Raw genomic sequence first — 8,960 nt, forward strand, 5'->3', positions numbered from 1 at the left:
AGTCTGTTTTGAAGAAGTGGCGTTAGAAGAAGTTTAAGTTTAAAAAATTTGTCTCTCAAAAGAAATTTCAATTGTTGTACTGTTGATATTTGGCTCTGTTGACTAATGAGTTTGCCGACCACTGGGATAGAGTATTCTTGGTCTCAGGTCCTTGTTTTTCTTTAGTTTGAATTCCCATCTGGCCTGTAGAGTTTCTGATGATTAACCAACTGATAGCCTTATGCGGCTCCTTTGTATGTAACAAATTGCTTCTTTCTTACTGCCTTTAAGATTCTCTCTTTGTGTTTAATTTTTAGCATTTTAATTATGATGTGTTTTTTTCTCATGCTGTTGAGCATCCTTGTAATCTTTGGGTTTTTATTGCTTGGGATTCTCTGTGCCTCCTGAACTTGTGTGACTTTTTCCTTCACCAGGTTAGGAAAGTTTTCTGCCATTATTTCTTCAAACAGGTTCTCTAGCCCTTGCTCACTTTCTTCTTCTTTTAGTACACCTATAATATGGATATCATTATGTTTCATGTTGTCCTATTACTCCTTTAAACTGTCCTCCTGCTTTTTAATTGCTGCTTCTTTTTGATTCTTTGATGGAGTGATTTTTTTCTACTCTGTCTTCTAATTTGCTGATCCAGTCCTGGGCTTCTTCTAATCTTCTATTTATTCCTTCCATATTGTTTTTTATTTCTTGTATATCACTCTTCATTTCCAACTGGTCATTTTTCATAGTTTCTATCTTTTCTCATGCTGTTGAGCATTCTTATAATCTTTAATCTGAACTCTCTATCTGATAAATTGCTAATCTCCATTTCATTTAGCTGTTCTTCTGGAGAATTCTCTAGTTCTTTCATTTGGGGAATTTTTTTTTGTCTCCCCCTTTTGGCTGCTGGTTTGGGTTCGTTTCTATGTATTAGGTGTATCTGCTATGGCTCCCAGTCTTTTTGGAGAGTCTCTGATGCAGGACAACATCAGATGTTGTTTATGACTGGCCCTGAGTACCTTGTTCAGAGCTATCAGTGATCCACAGCTTGTGGCTCCCTCTGCTGGGGCTGATGCATTTATAAAGGACCAAGATGTGCAGCAAGGCCTGCGTTTCCTTGCCTGGGCTCAGAAGCAGATCAGTCAACGACTCCATGCACCCAGAAATCTGCCTCTGCCTTTAGACTAAGGTGACCAGATTTTAACATTGGTAAAGCGGGATACCATTGACCGGGGGGGGGGGGGGGGGGGGGCGGGGGGGTTTTTTGTTTTTAAAATATATTTTATTGATTTTTTACAGAGAGGAAGAGAGAGGGATAGAGAGTTAGAAACATCGATGAGAGAGAAACATCAATCAGCTGCCTCTTGCACACCCCCTACTGGGGATGTGCCCGCAATCAAGGTACATGCCCTTGACCAGAATCGAACCTGGGACCCTTGAGTCCGCAGGCCGTCGCTCTATCCACTGAGCCAAACCGGTTTCAGCCCGGGGTGGTGGTGGTGGGGGGGTTTCTTGATTAAAAATTTGGTCTATATTGTCATCGCTTTTGTTTTTTTTAATAAAAGGAAATTCACTTCTTAGATCATCGTTGAATTTGCATCCTCTTTTCTTACTCATTATGTTAAAAATCTAAAAAAAATAATTTAAAATTATATTATAAATCATTATATACATATTGCTTAAAAACACAGTAAGTAGGTACATAATTATATGAACATATTTTATTGTTAGTTTATAAATTAAATTAATTTGATTGTTATAAAGTAACTATATTTTAAAAATTACTTTAATCCTATATTTCTTTCTAAATAATAACTATACTAACTTGTATTATTTTTCCTCTGAATTTGCCGTAACATAAGTCGTAAGTGTCACTTTCAAGGCCGGCGCTAGACTTTTTGTCGCCACTATAAAATATAAATAATACAAGTACTGTCTGCTAAATTCAAGAAAATTTATGTATTTATGAAATAAATAAATAAATTACTTACCTAAATAATCTGAATAGCTGATTTGTAATGAGATCACTTGTTTAACTAGCTTACTAGCACGCAGTACGATGTGTATCGTCTGAGAGACAGTTACAAAATGTTTTCATCGTTGCCAATCCCAAAAAATGCCATTGTTCATTAAGTCCAAACAATGGTGGTCAAATTCTAACAACTGATCAACAATGCAAACTTTGATAAGCAGTTCTTGATAATCAGTTCTCAACAATTATTTGTTACTATGGAATCGGGCCTAATCCTGCAGTTGGACATCCTTCTCACAATCCGGGACTGCTGGCTCCTAACCGCTCACCTACCTGCCTGATTGCCCCCAACTGCTTCCTTGCTGGCCTGATTGACCCCTAACTGCTCCTCTGCGGGCCTGATTGCCCCCAAATACCCTCCCCTGCTGGCCTGATCACCCCTGAGGCTTTTATTAGTATAGATATGACCCTGTACACAAAATTTTACTAAGCCTGATTTACAATAAGGGCTTGACGATTGAATCATTAGGACCAGACACCAAGATTTCCTTTCTTTGAATAGTGGAGGGAATACTTATCTTGTATTTAAGTTGCACGGAAATTAAAATGAGATAATGACTTAGAAAAGCATAAAAGCACCACATAAAGACAACTGTCTTTTTAATGAAGTGGCAAAATGAAAAACACTTTTTATTCTCCCCTTCCTTCCTTTACAGCTTTTATTTAAACTTTGAAATTTATAAAAATTTCACTCCAATTTTCATTTCTTTACATTCAACATTATTTTGTATTGGTTTCAGGTTTTATATTAGTTACAGAATAGTGGTTAGACAATCATATACTTTACAAAGTGTTCCCCGATATTTCTAGTACCCACCTGGCATCATACCATCATTACAACACTACTGACTATATTCCCTATTTAAGTGACAATGGGTTTACAGGTTCCTTTTAATCTTTCTTTTGTGTTTTTTTGTCCTTCCTTTTCTTTCTCACTTCTTCCCTCATTTTCTTTATATAGTATCTCAATTGGCCATCAAAGCTCAGTGAAGGCACTGGGACACGCTTCATCCATTTTACAGACCAGGAAATTGAGGCCAATTCCAGTTGGCTGTGGAACTTGACTCAGGAAGCCCTCAGAGCACACAGGAAGCCCTCAGAGCCATGCTCTTTGCGCTTCCTAAGGGGCAGCAGCCCAGCAAACAGAACAAACCTTCCAGTCAGGCTTCCCAGCCTCTTTCTCAAGCACCTCTTCATTGCGGATGCTCCACATTCTTTCCTCTCCCCCCATTCTTTACTGCCCCCCCTTCTCCGAAGCAGGTGGAAGGCTTCCCACTCACTGCCTAGGCATGCTCTGCCATGGGGCAGGGTGTAGCGAGCTTGCTTTTGGGTCAAGGCAGGAGCAGTAGTCACTGCCTCTGAAGTGTGAAGGCCGCCTGAGCGAGGCCCATTAGCACTGGGAGCTTCTCTGAATCATGTCAGTCACTCCAGTACCCTGCAGTGCAGCACCCCTTCACGGAGGTGGCTCCACCCCTCAACCCCCGCCTCAGGGGTGAGGGTCCTTGCCCCTCTGCCAGGAGTCCTTCCATGCCCCTTGATCCCTGGCTGGGCCCACCCACGTCTTGGGGGCACTGCAGAACCTCTGTCTCTCTGCAGATGAGGCAGATCCCTGCCCTAGGTCTCCACAAAGCTATGAATCTGTGGCCAGAGGCCTGGTCTGGGTCTCAGCAACCACATGCCTGCAATGTTCCCAGGGACCCTGGGAGGGGCTGGGCGAGTCCTGCCATGCCCCCCCCCCCCCCGTGGCGATCGCCGCCTGGATCCCCCGGGAGCGCCTGGCTGGGCCCGGCAACGCCCCCCCCCGGGTGGCGATCGCCGCCTGGATCCCCTGGGAGCGCCTGGCTCGGCCTGGCTACGCCCCCAAGGGTGGCGATGGCCGCCTGGATCCCCAGGAGCGCCTGGCTGGGCCCGGCCACGCCCCTCTGGGTGGCGATCGGCGCCAGGGACCCCCGGAACTAAGAGGATTGGGCGCCGCCATCTTGGTCTTCTCAACAGCCGGAAAGGCCACCCGGAGTCCCGCCCCCAGCCTCTCGCAGGCCCAATCATGGGCATAGCGGAGGTGTGGTCAATTTGCATGTTTCTCTATTATAAGGTAGGATTATTAAAGTTTAACATTATAAAATTAACAAAAATAATATAAAATTCATATCCTGGCTAAATAGCCACATGGCCGCCGAAAACCGTATATTCCCTTCCTGTTCTCCCGCCGTTCCCTAGCTTGTCGTGCATTCTGTCCAAAAATCGGGACTTTTTAAAAATGCCCTGGGATGCAGAACAAATTGTTAAAAATTGGGACTGTCCCACCAAAAGCGGGACATCTGATCACCTTACTTTAGACTGATTGTTATGCTCAGTCTCTTTTTTAAAATTATTATTTATTTATTTTTAACCCTCACATGAGGATATTTTTCCATTGTTTTATAGAGAAAGTGGAAGGGAGGGGAAGAGACATAGAGAGAAATATCACTGTGAAAGAGACATATCAATTGGTTGCCTTCCGCATGCACCCTAACCAGGGCCAGGATGGAGCTTGCAACCAAGGTATGTGCCCTTGACTGGAATCAAACCCGGGTCCCTTCAATCTGAGAGCTGACACTCTATCCACTGAGCCAAACTGGCTAGGGCTATTCTCAGTCTCTTAATGAGCCTCAGGCTGAGACCATAGCGAGGCATAAACGCCACAGGGTGGGCAAGAGGTTTCCCAACGGGTAGGGAAATTGCTTCCTGCCCCCTACCTAGGCAAAAGCTGCCTGGCTAGTAAAGCACGTGCTGGAGAAATATGTGCTCTGCATTATGGGGGAATGACTCAGCACAGGAATCCAGGTGGCTGCCCTCCAAGCTCTATGCTCAGAGCCCCCAACCCTGGATTCGCCTCACATAGCCCTGGTCCACTTTGTCCTTCCTCTGCCAGAGCCCAAGGTGAGTGGCTGCACATGAAAATTTTTGTGTTGGCTCTTTAAGAGGATGCCTGCATTTCCAGCCATCTCTCCCTAGCAGGCAGCAGCCCCACTGCTTTTCACAGCCAGATGTTATGAGGGCATCTTTCTCAGTTCTGGTGTTTGTGACTCTCTGATGGGGGTCCAAGCTTGGGGTTAAGACCCCAGAGTTCTCAGTGGGAACCCCCCCACAGCTGAGATTTCTTTCCATAACTTCACTGGAGCCCCACCAGCCCTCTTGTGCCTCCGCCCTTCCTACCAGTCTCTATGCGGTCTCCACTTTCCATCCTTGGTTATCAAGGTTCTCTCCAGCTAGTCCTCAGTTGGTTATTCAGGATGGTTTGTCTGTATTTTAGTTGTATTTCCAGTTTGGTACTGGGAGCATGTCTGTGCAGCATCCACTTACTCTGCTGCCCCCTTGGAATCCATCCCGGCTGTGCTTGTAACCTCTCTACATGATAGCATCTCTCAAATGGGGTTCCAGGTTATTTTTAAACAAATTAAATTATTGCAAATGGGACACATATTTACAAAACAAAAAGGACAAAGGGGGAGAGATTGGGAGGGATAGATAGGACAGCAAAGACATGCTATGCCACCACCTCCTCCCAACAGCACATCTTTCTAGGGAAACTGGGCTGAGACCAGACCCCTTAATGGCTGGGGTTTCTCTGGAAAGAGTGCCCAGCAGTGTGTCCCTGGGCTCTGTGGTATTTGAAAGGCTCCTTCTAAGAAGAACAGTCTTCTGGACTGAGAAAAATCCTCGCAAGACAGCTTCCTTTTACAATGGTTTTGTTCCCTGCATCTCACTCACAGAGAGAGATAGAGAGAGAGAGAGAGAGAGAGAGAGAGAGAGAGAGAGAGAGAGAGAGAGGGAGAGAGAGAGGAGAGAGGAGAGAGGGGAGAGGGGAGAGGGGAGAGGGGAGAAGTAAGGGAGGGAGGGAGAGCTGCATTTGGAAATAATGCAAGGGATGCTGGTCACATGTGTGGCCCAAGTCCGGTAACACTGGGCCGCCTCCCATGGAAGCATCCTGAACAACGGTCTGTGCACCAAGCTCGAGACCTGGCTTTGTTTCCTTCGAGTTCTCTGGGAAAGGAAACTCTGGGAATTCCATTCCTAAGTTTGCAGAAAAACACCTCATTTAAAAGTACAGCCAGGAGGGAGCAGAGCCCCACCCTGCAAGCTGGGAGTCCAGGAGCAGGTCGGCAGCTGGCTTTCTCCCAGACAATTACAGCGTGTGGCGTCTGAATACAGCATGTGCATTGAGCTGTTTGTACCCTGGGAACGGGCTGGCTCTGATCGCACCTCCTGGCTGATTGTGGCTGCGGGACTGAGGCGGCGGCTGCTGCCCACCAGGACACCTGCTGAGGACAACCTGCTCCTGTTCTGCAGCTGCAGGGCACCTCTGTGCCGCCCACACGGCACGGTGTGCATTGCCAGGGCCTCCACCATTCACCTGGCCTGCCCTGTGCTTTGTTTCCCTGGGACTAAGGGACCAGATGTTCCTGGGTGACAGGCCCAGTTTTATTTTGACAGTGGGAAGGTCTTTAATCCATTTTCTGGTAAACATCCCAAGCAGGTAGCATATGGTTGTTAGCAGGGGAAAAACAAGCTGTTTTTCAATGCCTATTTGTTCTGGCCAAACCACCCTGTTTTTCCCGAGTCCACTTGCTATGTTGCAATCATGTTGATTTTATTCTGTTTATTATTTTCTCTGGTTCCTGAGCCGGGGCCCCGGGAAGACAGTCCTTCCATAGGAGAGGACACGCTCTCACCGGCATCTTCACTTAATCTTTGGATACACTTATTGCCCGAGACACTAGTTAGTGAAGGGGCATCTGAGAAATAGCGTCAGGTCTGCGGAGAGAGGAACATGGAGCTTCCACACAAACCAGCAGGAAACCACAGAGCCTGAAGCAGAGGTGTCACAGGGAGCTGAATTAAGCAGGTTTTCAAACGGCCTCTAAGAGTAAAGGTGGCGTCGATGAAAAGGTTTGTGAAGCCGTCAGATGATTACAGAAGTGCCCATTTCCCCTTTCCTGTGCTAGTGGCTTTTGTTAGCCATGGTATTCAGAAGTTAGTTTTGATAATGTCTATTTTAAAAGTGACACTTATCTAGACAAGCATTAAATTAAATAATATTGTAAGAAGTGCAAAAAACACCCTCAGCCGAAACCGGTTTGGCTCAGTGGATAGAGCATCGGCCTTCGGACTGGAAGGTCCCAGGTTCGATTCCGGTCAAGGGCATGTACCTTGGTTGCGGGCACATCCCCAGTGGGGGGTGTGCAGGAGGCAGCCGATTGATGATTCTCTCTCATCGATGTTTCTGACTCTCTATCTATCCCTCTCCCTTCCTCTCTATAAAAAATCAATAAAATATATAAAAAAAAAAACAAAAAAACACCCTCAATCTCTTGTCGGTGGAACGGGGTTCTTTCACGGACTCGCAAGGAAAGCATTCTGGAAACCGCGTATGGGAGTTTGTGACGTGCAAGATTTAGTGTGGCGCCAGATCAAAGAACTGCCCCTGGGTTCCCAATGTCCTATCTGTCTGTCCTGCCATAAAAAAATCCAACCTTGCTCTTCAGACCCAGAAATAGGGCCAATGTCCAGTGATTTTATGCCATCCTGCTACTGCAGTGCGCCAGGCCAGAGCGGTGGCTAAGGCGCATGGTTACTATGGAGAGAGAACGCAGGAACCAAGAGGCCAGCACTGTTAGCCAGCAAGAGAGAGAGCTTTGTTAAGCTTGGATTATATTATCTTGGCCTTGGGGAAGGACCATGCATCCTTTCAAACTAACCAATCAACTTCCCAATCTTTGCTGGGCTTGTATTGGATCCTCCCCCTAACCAATCCATTTCCTAGCTCTTATCCAATCCGATCCTTTTCCCAGGCTAGACTGACAGGCCTCTACATGTCATCTTGGCTCCTCCTGCGCATGCCTCACAGTAGAAGCACCTCTCCTGAGTCATCCATCCTCATCTTGGCTTCTGCGCCTGTGCCCAGCAGGGGGATTTCTCCTGCTGCTTTTATTCCTCCCTTGGTAATGACCAGTAACAACCTTCCTGCTTCCTTTGGGAATTAGAGGTCCGATGAGGGAGTGTGAAGCTGTAGCTGCCTAGTGGAGCAAGCAGGCTCAGTGTCTGATTCAGCTTCCCGGTTTATTACGCTTAATAACATCTGATTCCCTTTGCTCCCTTCCTTTCTTAATATCTAGCTATGGCCCTGGCCAGCTGGCTCAGTTGGTTAGAGCATTTGCACATACACCAAAAAGGTTATGGGTTCGATTCCTGGTCAGAGCACTTATGGGGTGACGGATCGATGTTTCTCTCTCACATCGATGTTTCTCTTTGTCTCCCTTCCTCTCTTTAAAAATCAATAAAGCATATCCTCTGGTAAGGATTATATATATATATCTAGGTGCCTACACTAACAAACCCACAAACAGGTGAGTAATTACAGAGGGCTCCTGATCCTATGGCTCCCCGCGTGCCAGGCCTGGCCTGCCCCGGGTTGGCAGGTGTCTCTCGGCTGGAATGTCACACACAGTTGTAACCACTCAGGCTCAGCCTGGGCCCCCTCCCAGGGCCCTTCACTGGCTCTCAGGGTGTCTCCCGATGCGGGAGCCCCGAACTGCGGTGGACCGGGGCTCTGCCTTTGTCCCTCCAGGGCTGAGCAGAGGCCTTTCACAAGACGTCACTCAATTACTGCTGAACACTGGGTGGCAGCTGTGCTAGACCTGAGGTTGGACATAGGGGCTGGGGAGTAAAGGGACCTGTTTGATTTCTTTTCTACCCTCGCCTCGGTCTTGCCGCCATCCCACCTGAGCCCGTACCTGGAAGATTCCTGATGCTGAGGATCTGTGATTCGGGACGACCCTACATTCACCGGCCAGGCCACCCACAGACCCCCACAATGATGACTCCTCCGTGCCCTGCAGCCACCTCTGTCCGCAGGCCCCACACCGATCCCCAGGATAGGCACAGCAATGAAGGAGTTATGTCTGTGCAAGGGCAG

Source organism: Eptesicus fuscus, chromosome 17 (assembly GCF_027574615.1).
Source record: "Eptesicus fuscus isolate TK198812 chromosome 17, DD_ASM_mEF_20220401, whole genome shotgun sequence".
Taxonomy (NCBI): Eukaryota; Metazoa; Chordata; class Mammalia; order Chiroptera; family Vespertilionidae; genus Eptesicus; species Eptesicus fuscus.